At 40.1% G+C, this 14939-nt stretch overlaps 2 long non-coding RNA genes across 2 annotated transcripts in view; one reads left to right on the top strand and one right to left on the bottom strand.

Annotated features, from left to right (window-relative positions):
* The window catches only part of LOC309500905, a 197969-nt gene that overhangs the window by 145202 nt on the left and 37828 nt on the right, over positions 1-14939 (top strand). The window lies entirely within an intron of this gene.
* Positions 133-1613, bottom strand: LOC309501368. The gene is made up of 4 exons (XR_014206878.1): positions 1283-1613; positions 466-560; positions 329-377; positions 133-223 (listed from the first exon to the last, which is right to left on the bottom strand). It is a non-coding gene; the product is annotated as an uncharacterized lncRNA (long non-coding RNA).

Here is a 14939-nt window from a genome sequence, read left to right as displayed (position 1 = left end):
TTGTTGTAGCAAATAGGGGAAAACACGGCCCAAGTACAGATTCAATGGGCTTTTAAAACTGTATTTTCTTATCAACTCACCAAATATGCCTTCACTAGTTTTTCAGGGTCTTCATGTGCACAGAGACTTGATGACACAGGCTCTTCGGGTATGTATAGTGTCATTCTGTGGGGTGGGGACAAGATTAACTCAAACTTCAGTGGCGGCACAGCTTAAGAGTACTCTGTGGGAAGAAAATGCATTGAGAATGACTATTAAATATACACAAACATAATGATTGTCGTTTCCAAAACAATGGTGTAGTTTATAATGCTTAAGCAATTTGTACCTACAACTCTCCTTTGTAACACACTGCCTGCACTGCCACATAAACGTCACTGAAAGAGAAAGAAAAGGAAAGGTCAGTAATCAAGGATAGTTAGGCTAGTTATACATTATATGTGAGTGTTAAGAAAAACTACTTACATGTAATTAAGGTGAGGTTCACACCAGAAGAGCATGGGGACAGCTTTATATTGTGATGTATTTCATCTTTTGTATGAAGAAAAGAATCATTTTCGCTGTAAAAAAAGTAAAGAAAAGAAGTGTATAAGACTGACTTAAAAAAATGGGCCAAAGAAAATACCACTACTGGCTGCTGTTACTAAATATAAAGTTTTACTTATATGAATAAGTATATTCCATAAATAAAACATGTATACCTATTCAATCATAACTTTAACTGCCATTTATTAGGACACTTCAAATATGGTCGACTGCATCATAGATTTTACTTGACAATTTTTGCACACTGTAATCAATAAGCTGGGTAGCATTAAGTAACATGTTTGAAAAGACAGAAATGGCTAGATACAGAACGTTTAAATTAATATTTTGCTGATATAACGTTACATACATGAAGGCCAGGCCAACATAAAAATGGCACATTACGCTAACGTTAGCTAACGTTGCATTAACTTACAAACAGAAAAAAAACGGGGAAAAAACGGGTGTATGATGTTTTCGACTCTGACGTCTGCATTCAATTTATCTCCTGTTTTACCCTCCCATTGTTGGGGTAGAGTTATATTTGCTTAAAATCAGCGAAAAAATTGCTAGAGTTGCCATATTCCCCTTTAACGTTAAGGTGAAACTCGTATCGACAAAGACAAAGAATTGAACCCAACACATGTGCTTCAAGTCTGGGAAAATAAGCCTGCTTAGAAACATCGCAACAGTGTCTAATAACTTAGTTTTATCCCACAGTAATAATTACAAATAGGTACATATATCAGGTACTTACCCTCAATATCAAGGATGCAGAACGATTAGACCGCTCACAAAACGTCAGGAATTTCAGCCTTCTCCACAGTACATTTGAGCCCGGCCGCGTGTCCCCGAACTTCCCGCCGCAGTACTGAGCATGCGCAGTGTGACTCACCAGAGAGAATTGTTGATATGAAGCGCCTCAATCTCATTGAATCAACAAGTGCAGATCTAATTCATTCAATTATTTCTTAATTTAGTTCCAACTAACAAGAATGAATCATTTAACACAAGTAAACTCGTTATATTCTTATTAATCAGACATATTTTTATTTAGCAAATCAAGCAAGTGGCTAGTTGAGTTTTTTGAGTGTAAAGTATTGTGGATTATTTTAAGAATTAAAATTAATCAAAATAAGATTCAATAAAATTTCAGCAACCATTAATCCTGTTATACAGTATATACATATGTATATATATTCATACAATATGGGTGGAGGGTGGTGTTTGTTTGTTTTTTATTTTCACAAGATAAGTTACAACCAAAAATTGTAGTTTGCAAGATTAACTGGCTAAAACCTTACATACAAACAAACAAACAAAGTTATTTCTAATTTGGGAATGGTTTTTATTCATATGCAGGGCTAGGTTGCACTGGTATAAATGGTCATGAATTAACATGAGAGCAGGTTCCAGCCTCTGCGAGTTCTGTCTTTTTTTTATTGCTTCACCCCATCATTTCTGCTTTCTTTCTATTTAGCCTCTATATCAGTTTAAGACACAGCAGTAAAAGAGAGAGAGATGCCATGGAATTTTTGGCACATGTGTGACAGTGTGAAATCTGAAATCCCTGGAGATCAGATTAAAGATGGAAGGGAAGTAAAGCTCTAGCTCACTGCGACAGCTCCGTGCCAATGTGGGAGGTCAGAAAGGTGGATATCTGAGAACAGAGTGATGTACTAGATTTGTGAAGAGAGAGCTGCAGTACTGCTGCCAAACCAACTCTAGGCTGTCACATTATTTAAGGGGCAAAAACAAACAACACTAGGTGAAGTCTTTAAAAAAGAATCATTCACATTTTAGCAGTATCTATAGACATGGGAAAAAAACATTTATTGTGTCCAAAATCATTGTCTCTGTTAGAGCTTTCTTTGTAATCAAACCATAGTTTATTAAACAAAATGTACATCTTAGCTTAGAACGCATATAAGAAAGACAATATAATTAATGATTTATGCAGCATGTAAACATTTTTTACCCTGATTATTGAAACCTTTTATATATATATATATATATATATATATATATGTGTGTATATATATGTATGTATATATATATATGTATATATGTATATATATATATATGTGTATATGTATGTATGTATGTATATATATATATATACATACATACATACATACATACATACACACACACACACACACACACACACACACACACACACACACACACACACACACACACACATACATATATATATATACATACATATATATATATATATATATATATATATATATATATATATATATATATATATATATATATTTAAATACATTATTGAAAATATGTATATATATTCAAATATTGAGATTATGAAAAGAGGAACATGAAATGGCAAAATTATTCTTTCACGGTATTAAATTGACAGTGTTTGCTAATTAGTGTTCGAATCAGGGGATGTAAAGCAGGCTGTTAATAATACATTATTAAAAATTCCCTTTGAATTAACCTTTCAAGTTGCTCTCTTTGACACAAATAGCTTAAATTAACTCAAATGGAAAGGTCATGACTGCAGAGCTAGTAAGACGATAAAGCCTTTTAGGGTCTATACAAATGAAGAATGTAATTATGTGGGAGCTGTAAGCTATTACAATTCAAGTACAGTTAGTTCTACCAACCTCTTCCCACACAGTCTCACCCCTCACACAAAAAAGTGACACAGGCCTGATCCCTTCCTCACTGAAACCCACACAACGGTAAAATAAAAAATAAAAAACACACCATTAGATGAATGGGAAAAATAAATGGCACCTTTCTGAGTAAATGCTCTGAAAGACTGCAGCACAACTCAAAATGGCATGAGAGCTTGTAATGCAGATCTTGTCTAGTTTTCTGTTTCTTTTGGTTGCACTTCACCATTACATGTTGTGACACTTGAGGTCAAACAACTTGCACAAGAAGTGCTATTGCGGCCTTGCCATCGTTTTCTTGTGGGGGACCATGTTTTCCATCACGCCTCATCACATGCATATGTGTGTGTGTGTGTGTGTGTGTGTGTGTGTGTGTGTGTGTGTGTGTGTGTGTGTGTGTGTGTGTGTGTGTGACAAAACCCATAATACACAAACACACAAACACAATATACCTGCTGAAACTTGAAATGGTCAGAGAGTGTGAGATATCGATTAAATAAAATAGTTTGATGAAAAATTTAACTATTACAAGTTAGTCAGAGTAAATTTTACAACAAAATTTTTATATTGAGTAACTTACATTTTTTAGACAAAGTATTGTCAGTTACTTGGTATATTGCTTGCTTGGCCAACGAAAATAGTTCCAAACACAACAGAATTAAGCATCTTCAATGAATCACTCAAAATGATAGCCACTTGTTTGGTTCCTGAATGAATCATTTGAATGAAGGATTCAATGACTCAATCATACAGACAGTGGTTGTGTCCGAAATCGCATTCTTCCCCACTATATGTATAGTAGGCTAAAAACAGTAAGTGACAGGTATGTCTGAATTAATTCAAAGTACTCATAAAAGAGTAGACAAAAAGTACCTGGATAACCTACTTCCGGCTAGATTCTGAAGTGCAAATATCACTGCGTCTGAAATCACATACGTACTTATTTTGAATAAGTATTACTTTGCGACCACTAAAAGAGTATGTTAGTATGAATGTGGGTGCTTCTAAATACTCAAATTGATTCTTCCTTGTTTCCTCGCTCCTACGTCCTCCAGCCCGTGACCCGGAAACCAATTGAACTCAACCATATTGAAGAACATCTCAATTCTATAATTGCACCGCGAGGAGTCGAGGAATGAGGAGCGAGGAAGCTTCCTGAGGAGTCGTGAGCAAGGACACACAGGTGTATCCTTTTCTCGCATCCCAAGGGGGTGGAGCTAAGATGCAAGGAAAGGAAGCGAGGGAAGGAAACGAGGATGACCGTTTCTTCGGTTTGCTTTCGAGGGGCGGGCATATCAGTACGCGGTTCTCCCATTCGGGCTAGCCCTGTCTCCTCGCGTCTTCACTAAAGTCATCGAGGCAGCCCTTGTTCCCCTCCTGGAACACGGGGTTCGCATCCTGAACTATCTCGGCGACTGGCTTATCCTAGCTCACTCTCGAGACCAGGTTTGCGAACACAGGGACCTAGTGTTCCGGCACCTAGCTCGTCTGGGCCTTCGGGTCAACTGGGAGAAGAGCAAACTCTGCCCCGTGCAGAGGATCTCTTTTCTCGGTTTGGAGATCGACTCGGTCGCCATGTGCGCGCAGCTTACGAGCGAACGCGCGCAGTCACTGCTGACTTGTTTTTGCCAGTTCGAGGACAAGAGTGCGGTTCCACTGAAACAATTTCAGAGGCTCCTGGGGCATATGGCATCCGCAGCCGCGGTAACGCCGCTCGGATTGCTTCATATGAGACCGCTTCAGCTTTGGCTTCGCGATTGAGTCCTGAGGTGGGCATGGCATCACGGCATGCTCCGAGTTCCAGTGACTCCGGCCTGCCGTCAGACCTTCACCCCGTGGTCGAACCTCAGTTTTCTAGGGGCCGGAGTGCCCTTAGAACGAGTTTCCCGGCATGTTGTTGTATCAACAGATGCCTCCACCACGGGCTGGGGCGCCATGTGCATTGGACATGCTGCCGCGGGCTCCTGGACAGGACCCCAGCGCCTTTGGCATGTCAATTGCCTTGAGTTGCTGGCCGTACGTCTCGCCCTGCACTGCTTCCATGCGTTGCTCAAGGGTCAGCACGTACTAGTCCGATCAGACAATACCGCGACAGTAGCGTACATCAACCATCAAGGTGGTCTACGCTCCCGCCGTATGTCGCAACTCGCTCGCCACCTCCTCATATGGAGTCAGAAGCATTTGAAGGTCGCTTCGAGCCATTTATATCCCGGGAGACCTGAACCAGGCGGCCGACGAGCTGTCTCGGCTTCTGCCTCTCGCTGGAGAATGGAGACTCCATCCCCAGTCGGTCCAGCTGATTTGGGATCAGTTCGGGGACGCACAGGTAGACCTGTTTGCCTCCCACGACTCGTCCCACTGCGACCTGTATTATTCCCTGACCGAGGGCACGCTCGGCACGGCTGCACTGGCGCACTGCTGGCCGCGGGGCCTACGCAAGTATGCGTTTCCCCCAGTGAGCCTTCTTGCGCAGACCTTGCGCAAGATCAGGGAGGACGAGGAGCAGGTCATTTTGGTTGCCCCGTATTGGCACAACCGGACATGGTTCTCAGAACTAGTACTCCTCGCGACAGCACCTCCCTGGCCAATTCCCCTGAGGAAGGACCTGCTTTCTCAGGGACGGGGTACCCTCTGGCACCCTCGTCCCGATCTTTGGAACCTCCACGTGTGGCTCCTGGACGGGACGAGGCAGGTTTGAGTACCCTACCACCAGCAGTGGTGGCTACCATCACTTCCGCTAGAGCATCGTCCACGAGACATGCCTATGCGTTGAAGTGGAACCTCTTCGTCAACTGGTGTTCTTCTAAACATCAAGAACCCATGAAATGCCAGATCAGTGTCGTGCTTTCCTTCCTGCAAGAAGGGTTGGAGCGAAGGCTGTCTGCCGCCATTGCCGCATATCACGACGCAGTTGATGGTAAGTCTCTGGGAAAGCACGACCTGATCATCAGGTTCCTGAGGGGAGCGAGGAGACTGAATCCTCCTCGTCCTCCCCTCGTACCCTCTTGGGACCTCTCAGTGGTTTTAACTGCCCTGCAGAGTGCTCCCTTTGAGCCTCTGCAATCAGTGGAGCTTAAGTTCCTGTCAATTAAGACAGCGCTCCTGGTTGCATTGGCCTCCATCAAGAGGGTAGGGGACCTGCAGGCATTTCGGTTGACGAAGCGTGCCTGGAATTCGGGCCGGCTAACTCTCACGTGATCCTGAGACCCCGGCCTGGATATGTGCCCAAGGTTCCTACCTCACCCTTTCGAGACCAGGTAGTGAACCTGCAAGCGCTGCCCTTGGAGGAGGCAGACCCAGCCTTGGCGCCCTCTGTGCTTACGTAGACAGAACGCGGTGTTTCAGGACCTCAGACCAGCTCTTTGTCTGTTATGGTGGGAAGCTGAAGGGAAAGGCTCTCTCCAAGCAAAGGTTGTCCCACTGGATAGTGGACGCCATTGCTTTGGCATACCAGCAGCAAGGTCGACCATGCCCCCTTGATGTGACGGCCCACTCCACTCGGAGTGTGGCATCCTCTTGGGCTCTAGCGCATGGCGCCTCGCTAACAGACACCTGTAGAGCTGCAGGCTGGGCGACACCTAACACATTCGCGAGATTCTATAATCTCCGAGTGGAGCCAGTTTCTTCTCATGTACTCGCTTCAACTAGCCGGTACTAGATTCTGCTCAGGTGTCTTCGCTTGCTCGCGATTCCTCTCCACGGATGGGATACGTGCAATATTTTCCTCAGGTGAGCCTAATAAGCCCTGAGTCTCCTCCAGCACTGTCGACGTCAACGCCAGAGTTATGCCACCGGCAGCTTTCGCGCTTGGCTAGGTGCCTCCATGTGCATGGTTCCCCCTCTGGGCGACCCCCACATGTGTATTTCCACTGTAAGCCTCTCTGAGCATGTGTCTTTCCCTCGGCAAGCCACCTTGCCACCCCTGGAGTTGAAACATTCCACCTGCAGCTGGACACCCCAGTGATATTCCATATACAGCCCCTTGGGTCATATGTGTATTCCAAGTCCCCCCCCCCCCCCCCCCCTTCAGGCTGGGCATAATTGCATATTTCCTCTGAGATATGCTTCCCAGTGTACCTTGGTATTCCTGTGTTAAGTAGGACTCCTTCGTCCGTGCTAGTCTCACGACAGGGAGCTCAGACTTACGCAGGGAACTGGAAGACAGCCGAGGTGGCGTGATTAGACTGGGGACCCCATTCGTCGTCATCCGACGTAACTCGGAGTGACCACGAAAGGGAACGTCTCGGTTACGTATGTAACCCTCGTTCCCTGAGTAGGGAACGGAGACGTTACGTCTCCCTGCCACTTCAGCTGTAACGAGTTCAGTCTCGGCCCCTCAGCGAAGACATATCTGCATGTTGCCAGCGTACTTCCTTATATACCCCCAGGGTGGGGCGGAGTTACGCTATGCAAATTCCGCAGACCCATGGCATTTCATTGCCATTGGCTCGTTTTATATACTCGAAGGTGATAGGCTTTCTAAGCGAAACCCCATTCGTCGTCATCCAACGTAACGTCTCCGTTCCCCGAGGGTTACATACGTAACCGAGACGTTTTTTGTACTGTTCTTCTCACACCCCCCTAGCGCCTGTGAGCAGAAAACTACCCTTGCAACTTTGGGCCGGCGGGCCTCAGCATCAGGAAGTATTGCGTGATATCAGGTCTCGAGATGTAACGAATTGCTTTACGGCACTGCACACATATACTATCTAAACATTTATATGCTAGCCTTCTGTGTATCATACATACCTCAGTGGACATGGCTCCGTGCGTTCGCCAGCTTCTTTGAAAACAAATACACATGACCAGAGGGAGAAGATGGGAGGGGGGAGAGTTGCCAATGAGTTTTGATGACAGTGTTGTCAAATATCTTTCCCGAAGCTGTAGGGGGAGCTCTATGGAAAAACCCGCGAGCAAAAAGCGAGAAAACAGCGAAGAAATTGCCCAAACTGCATAGCGCCGCTTTAAATCATAGACATAATAAATACATAGACGCCCTATTGGCCGCTTTGGAACGTTGCTGCGATACGTCAACGCGTCCGCCATTTTGCTGAGGGCAAGACTGCGCTATAATCAAATGCAAGTAAACGGGTGAGCTGTGGTTTTTCTGGATAATAACACCAAAACAATTAAATTTATCAACTGATTTCAGTGGTTTGTATGTGGTGTACAAAAAGTTCCATCTCTAGTTATTTAAAATCTCGATAGTTAGACTTAAAAGCAATTAAGTGAGAAATATTTTTTTAATAAGGAATTGTCAAAGCTCAGGCTTGTTATGTATTTGGCTTGTTATTCTTGGATAAGAACTGTGAAGACCCCCATACTGAGATATAATTAAATGTTCACATTAAATGAAAGAAAGTTTTCTTATTGTGGATTGTTTGGGGGAGTTTTCTGTCATTGACCCGATTTTAGCAATAACAAAGATAACTGATGGATCCTTTATGGTAATACATATGATATGGTACCGTACAACTACAGTGCAATGCAAATTGTAAATATAAGATAAAGTGAGAAGTAATAGTAAATAGTTTAGTTAATAAAATAAACAAACAGTATACAGCAAATAAAACAGTATTGAATAGTATAATTTTACAATAAGTACAATAATATAATAATAATATATTGATAATAGCATATAGTTTATGTATAATACTATAATAATAGCAATAGAATATGACATATCAATTACAGAATATAGACAATAAAAAATAATAAGATAAATAGTGACTATGAATAGTACAATAATTTAACAGCATAACTATAATAGATTGATAATCGCAAGTGGTATAATATTAAAATAACAAGAAGAAGAAGAACAGCAAATACAGTGTAATAGCAATTGCAGAATAATATAGACAATATGAAAAAAATATGAAACATTATAATATTGATCATTAAACTGACATTTAACAAAAAGAGATTTGTGTCATTTTATTTTATGTAGGCCTACATACAGTGAAGAAGAGAATGTATTTATAAAATAATTTATATATTTATATATTTTTAAATATTCTTACATAGGCTAACGCTATATAAAATAAAATGACACAACCCTGTCTCTTTTTGTTAAATTTCAGTTTTATTGATAAATAATAGCGACTGTAGCAGTATAAGTAGCCTAAAAGGTATAAGAAGCGATACAAGTCAAGAAATAAAGTAAACGATTCAGTCAAGCATACAGCAGGCTACAACGTTAAAGTTAAATAGCCTAAATATATAAAGTTATGAAACTTCACTTTGCCCTCAGCCAAAACTATTTGACAGGGAACAAATTATAGATTAATAAGGCCAAAGATCGCCCGTTAGATATACACAAGATGAATTATATCTCATGTTTAACCACTAGACTAGAGACATCAGAGCCAGCGGCAAACGTCCGAAGCACCAGCTGAGGTAAGGCTGTTCCAGGCAGGGTACATGAGCACCCGGTGATCGCCTGGATCTCACAACTCTGAAAACGTCAGATAAATTTTTTAAATAGGCGCTATCTTTATAAATAAACCACAGATTTGAGCTTTAAATATGGAAGTAGAATAATGTCAAATGTTTTTGAAATAAAAGCCTGTTGAATTGCACTACTTGAAAAAATATAGGCATTGCATTAACCATGCTTGCATTTTAATGCATTGTATTTTTAGTGCTTACATTTTTATGGGCTGAAATTCAACATGGTTGAATATTTAAGCTGTGAATATTTCAATTAAAAACATTTCAAACACCTTTTCATTATTAATAAAATTCAATAATCCATATTCACCTTTCATATTTCACTTCCAAAATATTCAAACTGTTTAAAAATACAACCAATAATATTCAACAGGCAATTTTCGGTCCATTTTATTTCGCTTTGCAAATTCGCTTCCACAAATTCAGTGGTTCAAATTCGACAGTAAATTCAACATTGACGTCCAGGAACTGCAGGAAAAGCAGTAGATTGCCGAGCATACTCTCCATCTGCTGTTAGTCGACCTCACCAGCAGATGGTGCAAAAGCGCTTGTTGTTGACGAAGACCAGCAACAGTTAGAACAAGTCATTCATTCATAAAACTCATTTACAGCAATGTAAGTGTATTTGTGATTATTATGACGGCTGCTTTATGTTTAATTCAGTGTCTTCACGGTTACTTTTCCTGTGTAGCCTACATGCATCTTTCTCTACCGTGAACGAGATTATAATTATTCCCCGATGCGGATATACAGATCCAATGTTACATTTTTGAGGTTGACATATTTATCTTGTTTAGTTGCCTTAACTTTATATTGTGGATGTGCTGCATGCAGGCTATTAGGGTTTCCCTCAATACTTAAGGATTCCCCTGCTGGACATATACAACGCTTAACGTAGCTTAATGGACAGTGATATAAAAGACCAAACTCGCAGGCAAGCAGATGGACTCAGAATAACGCGCAAAGCTTAATGCTGAGCGTTTCCCAGTGATAGACTGGCATAAAGTTGGCTTGATGTTGGACATTCGCACATTTAGGGACCGTCTCTAAAGTGTATACGACTTTGGTATACACGTTTCTAACTCCGATAGCATTTGAATAGAACGACTTACAGTCATAAAACCAACTGTAAAGTGTTCATTTAGTGTCAGGCATAATGTGCACCCTTTGGATTTTTGCGCACCCAAATAAATTTAAGTTTGCTATTGAAGTTAGAAACGTTTAATGCCAATGTTGTATGCAACTTTAGAGACGGTCCCTAAATGTGCGAATGTCCAATGTCAAGCCAATTTTTATATTTAGCAGACGCTTTTATCCAAAGCGATTTACAGTTAAACTAACAATAGGACAACAATATGCAAGTGCTGTGACAGTTTAAGCTAATGCAATACACGTATATATATATATATATATATATATATATATATATATATATATAGGCTATATATATATATATATATATATATATATATATATATATATATATATATATATATATATATATATATATATATATATATATGTATGTGTTGATTTTATGCCAGTATATCACGAAACGCTCAGCATGAAACTTTGCGCGTCAAGTTCATATTCTGAGTCCATCTTCTTGCCTGTAGCCTATTTAGCCTACAGCCTACTTCCCTAATAAGGTGCAAGATTGGTCTTTCATATCACTATCAACGGAAGGGGAATCCTTGAGTATGAGGTATTGAGGGAAACCGATTATAATCCTGTTCATGGTAGTGAAAGCTGATGACATGTAGAATACGCTGATTTCACGCAGCCGTTATTTTGAAATCGAAAGCGAGGCTCCGGTGGGAAGAAAACCGGAAGTGTCGCCTTTAATCACAGGAGAGTCGTGAATGCGATGGCGTATTGTTGTGTTTAATGATGTTGTGTCAATTCTAAAAATGTACAAACATTTCTTTCATACTTTAGACTATATACAGTGAAATTCATTTAGAAATAAAATATTTTTTTTATATATAATTCAGAATGTAAAAAACGAAGCAGGAATGAACTATATACATATCCTATATTGGATATTAACATCCAATAGTGTAAATCGCGGCAGCAGCTTCAGGTTGGTAATCCAAGGCATTGTTGTTTATCTTTACTTCCGGGGTTCTTCCCACCGGAGCCTCACTTTCGATTTCAAAATGGCGGCTGCGTGAAATCAGCGTATACACAGAGAAAGTAACAATGAAGTTATTGAATGAAACATAAACACAGCTTTTGTGTGTTTATCATCTTTTCCGCATATACTGACACAGATAATCATTTTCATTTTATGAATGAATGTCTTCGTTAACAACAAGCGCTTTTGCACCATCTGCTGGTGAGGTCGACTAACAGCAGATGGATAGTATGCTCGGCAATCTACTGCTTTTCCTGCAGTTCCTGGACGTCAATGTTGAATTTACTGTCGAATTTGAACCACTGAATTTGTGCAAGCGAATTTGCAAAGCGAAATAAAATGGACCGAAAATTGCCTGTTGAATATTATTGGTTGTATTTTTAAACAGTTTGAATATTTTGGAAGTGAAATATGAAAGGTGAATATGGATTATTGAATTTTTAATAATGAAAAGGTGTTTGAAATGTTTTTAATTGAAATATTCACAGCTTAAATATTCAACCATGTTGAATTTCAGCCCATAAAAATGTAAGCACTAAAAATACAATGCATTAAAATGCAAGCATGGTTAATGCAATGCCTATTTTTTTTCAAGTAGTGCAATTCAACAGGCTTTTTATTTCAAAAACATTTGACATTATTCTACTTCCATATTTAAACAACTACATTGTCGACTGAAAAACTCTTAAGACACAATAACAGTAGTATTTTAAAATTTCACTGCCTTTCTCCTCTGAAAATAAAAATAGTAAATGAAATAGTGACTAGTACCTACCTGAAATGAGTACTTGTCATAAAAGTCGGTTTTAAGAAAATATAGATGAATATTTAGATTTCAGGAAATTTACTTTATAATATAGGCTAACATATAATGTAAGCTAAAACTATAATATAAATCATGTCAACTTATGTTTCAACTTTCACAGCTAAGTTAACTAGCGACATCGCTAGCTATTTAAGCTGACTCCGGTGGCCAACTGTACGCAGTGGCGCAAAAAGTGGGTATGCGCTATATGCGGCGCATAGGGGCGCGCAGCACCAGGGGGGCGCCAAAGCGATGGTAATTATTATTTTTTTATTTTTTTTAAATATATACCTAGCTGCTGTTGTGCGTTTCTAAATAGTTTCTGCATTTCCTCAAAGTTATATAACTTTTTAGAGGACTAACAGGCTAGAGAAGGATATTCATAACATTCCATCATAGAATTTTGACATAAAGAGATAATATCGCGAGCAGGCGGGGGCGCCGTGAGCGCTGAGCGAGCAGGTACGAGTCGAAAAAGATGGATAAAGCAAAAAAGCTGTCGGGACTAAAAATAGGAAAAGAAAGAGGGAAAGAGAGATGGCATGTCAATTGATGCGCCAGCAGCTAAATAAGTGGATGGTCAAAGGCAACAGGTAGGATTTAAAGTGTGACGTCCACGCATGTAGGCTCGGAGATTCCCGGTGGGCCGACGTGCTTTTTGGGCCGATACATCTAATAGGCTCTTTAAAAAAAAAAAAAAAATTGTCTTTGTCTTAACGGCCCATAAAACTCGTACATCGGCGGCCCATTCGTTTTGTTTTGTTTTGCTTAATTGGCTGCGCTTGGTTAGTGCCGTTGTAATGCATTGGTCAAAAAAAAGAAGAAAAAAGTCAGCGTCAGTTTTTTTTTTTTTTTTTTTTTTTTTTTGTGTGACATTTTTCATTAAACACGTAGATCAGACCCATTGGTTCTTTTCTTGATTGACACTGGGCTGGCCCAATCACATCTTTAATGTGAAGTATAGAAATTAGTACAAAACTAATTATGAAAGTTTCCTTTATTTTTCAGTGCATTTGTTTTACAATATATGGCTATTACTATCATGGGATTAATATTATAACTATTATTATGTAGGCCTAGTAGTGTAATGTAGACAGACTGTTACTAAAAAAGGTTTGAATTTTTCTTTGTTTAATTTGCACACTGAATATGGGTTGGATCTTTTGATTTTGAACTCTCAAAGTGCACCAGATTGATGAATTCAACATTAAAAAGCACAACATTTTCCAATGGGGGAGCATGCCCCGAACCCCCCTAGAGGGACAGAGGTCCACTCAGCAGTGGATTCATCACTTTGAAGTATAGTTCAATTTTATTAATAAATGACAATTTTGTACTTATTTAATCTGTTAGCTATCACTCGTTCCTCACTCATTAGGCTACATGGCACAGTTTTTTTGTTTTGTTTTGTTTTTTGGGGGGGGCAAAATTGTTGCTGCATACCCCTCTGACACTGGGTAGTTGCGCCCCTGACTGTACGTTACTATTACTAATTATATCATGACCAAATACAACCAGAAACAAATGTTCAGTCTTGCTTGTGAAAGGTAATTCCCCGAGACCTGTTTTCAATTGTGTGGTGATTTGTACAGCCCCAAGCATGAGAGGTATGGGAAAGTTGCCCTCTGCAATATGGCGGCGCCGTTGACGTACGATCCAGCGGCCATTGACTGACGTCTATGTATTTATTATGTCTATGCTTTAAATGACAAAGTGAAATGACACAACTAATGATGGAAGGTCACATGACTGACAACATGGCGATGGTAGTACAATATAGAACATACTTTTTTAGCAGCAGAAAAGTAATTGTTCAAAATTGGTAACTACTCAAGAGAGTATATGATTTTAGACGAATCCAGACACTTAAATGAGTAAATGACTTACTCATAAAGATAGTCACTTGTCGCCATCTATTGGTGTTACTTGGTGCAGAAAGAATCATCAACTTTTGTTTAATTAAGGCTTTAAGTAATATAAAGCCTATTATCAAACTTGAGTGCTTTTACAAAAAGAAAAACTCTGCAATGCGCGACAAACAGTGGTAAGACAGTTGTGAACACAGTAAATACAGTAAAAAATAAACATATTGATCTAAATCCCAGTCTATGCTGTGCATCAGGGTTTCCATCAATAAACATTTCCAGTGTAATGCCTTGCACCGGTGAACACCCTGAACCCAGGGGCACACGCTGACAGGAAGTTACTAAGGGGAAGATGCTCTCTGCCTGGTAAGGACTGAAAAAGGTTATTGGAGTTGCAGGGCCCCCAGGGTAATTATCATTGGCCCAAGAGATGGTTTGCAGTGCAGCGTGTGAGGACATGTACCTTAATTGGATCATGCTGCAATCTCCCAAAGCTTTACAGAGAC

The sequence above is a fragment of the Leuciscus leuciscus genome, assembly GCF_965113295.1.
Source record: "Leuciscus leuciscus genome assembly, chromosome: 6".
Classification (NCBI taxonomy): Eukaryota; Metazoa; Chordata; class Actinopteri; order Cypriniformes; family Leuciscidae; genus Leuciscus; species Leuciscus leuciscus.
Note: the sequence above shows the minus strand (reverse complement) of the source record. Positions and strands in the feature narration are given on the sequence as shown.